The sequence below is a fragment of the Gorilla gorilla genome, chromosome 9 (assembly GCF_029281585.2).
Source record: "Gorilla gorilla gorilla isolate KB3781 chromosome 9, NHGRI_mGorGor1-v2.1_pri, whole genome shotgun sequence".
Lineage (NCBI taxonomy): Eukaryota > Metazoa > Chordata > Mammalia > Primates > Hominidae > Gorilla > Gorilla gorilla.
In genome coordinates, this window is record NC_073233.2 from 64,278,357 (window position 1) to 64,280,422 (window position 2,066).

A 2,066-nucleotide genomic window follows, 5' to 3' on the forward strand; every position below is an offset into this window, starting at 1 on the left:
GAGAAGACTTTCTGATGGGTCAGATATAAAGTGTTAAGTCAAAGGTGTAGGATAAATTGAAATATAAATATAAACTAAATTGGGATGTTGTGAGATAAAATGAGATTTATGAAATGAAAGTGGATATTAGGTGAAGAAACAATCTAAATTATCCATCAATTGTTGCTTTGGACAAAAAACATTAGGATGGACAGAACACCAAGGGACCAGGAGAGGTCCATTGTTACTGGGGAGTAAGAAATGAGGAAGAAACTGAACCTGAATGTACATACCATAGACTCAGGAAATATGTGTTCCTCCAATGCACAGAAGGTTTACCTTTACTGGCAATGATGGAGCCAGTACAGGGAGTTACTCATTAGCCGTGTTCCCAGATCAAGCATTTGTGTCATTATCAGACTGTGGTGGTCGCCTTTTTGAGGATAAAGGATCCTGATTCCACAGCCTATTTAGGGACACCAGTAAGCTACATCAAATCCCATATGTGTTAGCAGAGTTGAGGTGGAAGAAGCCAAAATAGCCAGCACAATTTGGTACATAAACCTCAAAATCTCCTGTATTGTCTGCTTTAACCAGAGCCACAAAGTACCTGAAAGCATCTATCGAGACTTTTCCATCTCTAAGGGAAATATTCCTTGCAATTCTCTTTGCAACCCTAGTTTGTCTTAGTGCTCATTGATTTTGCCTATTCTTAGATTGCATATAATTTATTTCCCTTTTTGTTTCTGGCACGTTCTTCTTTTCTTATTAGAGACTATGAAGATGAAGATAGATCCCAAATGCAATGACACGGAGGTAACTGAATTTATTCTGCTGGGAATGACTAGCAAGCCAGAGCTGCAGCCTATGCTTTTTGTGGTATTTCTCCTGATTTACCTCATCACCCTGACCGGGAACTTTGGGATGATTTTCCTAATCAGATTCACTCCTCAGTTCCAAACCCCCATGTATTTTTTTCCTTACTCATTTAGCATGTGTGGATATTTTTTACTCCACTAACATCTCTCTGCAGATGCTTGTTAATTTCTTATCTGAGAAGAAGACCATTTCCTACGCTGGGTGTCTGGCCCAGTGTTTTGTCTTTGTGACTCTGCTCCTTACTGAGTATTACATGCTTGGTGCCATGGCCTATGACTGCTACATGGCAATCTGCAATCCCCTACATTACAGCAGCAAAATGTCCAGAGCAGTTTGCATCTGCCTGGTGACTTTCCCCTACTTCTGGGGTTCTATGGTGGGCACGATGCAAGTAATACTGACCTCTCATTTGTCCTTTTGTGGACCCAACACCATCAACCATTTCTACTGTGCTGACCCACCCCTCTTAATGTTGACATGTTCTGACACTTACATAAAACAAACTGCCTTGTTTGTGTCAGCAGGGATTAACCTCACAGTTTCCCTGCTCATCATTCTCATCTCCTACATTTTCATTTTCATCACCATTATGAGGATCCGTTCCAGTGAAGGGCAGCTCAAAGCCTTCTCCACCTGTGGCTCCCACCTGACAGCTGTCACTATGTTCTATGGGTCCCTATTCTGCATGTACCTGAGATCAGCAAATGAGCTGACTGTTGAGCAAGGGAAAATGGTGGCGGTGTTTTGTATTTTTGTGAGTCCCATGCTGAACCCATTTATCTACAGCCTGAGAAACAAGGATGTGAAACAGGCCTTGAAAAGAGTGTTTATAAGAAACCTTGGTAAGATGAAGAAAAATTCAGTAACTACAGTTTCCCAATAAAAAATAAATGAGTCTCTAAAAAAATCAAAAAGTGACCTTCATTGGTTCTACCTAAATGCAATTCTCTGGAATAACAGTGATATATTTTTGGATATGCATAGCTTAGGATCAAGTGCAAGTCTAATGGGAATAATGAATGTGAAAGTTGTTTGGAAGTGATGATTGATAGGAATCACCACAGCAGAAGTCAGCTGTTTATAATTAAGCAGGGTCATATGTTTAGTCTTACTCAAGAACTTATTTCTACTTGATTAGTCAGCAGATAAATTTTTCCTTTCACTACCTTGGTCACCAATATTGGGCATCTCTGAGCTACTCTTATCAG

At 40.1% G+C, this 2,066-nt stretch overlaps 1 pseudogene; it reads left to right on the top strand.

Moving 5' to 3' along the window:
- The first annotated feature begins 756 nt into the window (after positions 1–756).
- On the top strand, positions 757–1,741 carry LOC134756501 (olfactory receptor 5M5-like; annotated as a pseudogene).
- Positions 1,742–2,066: the final 325 nt, after the last annotated feature.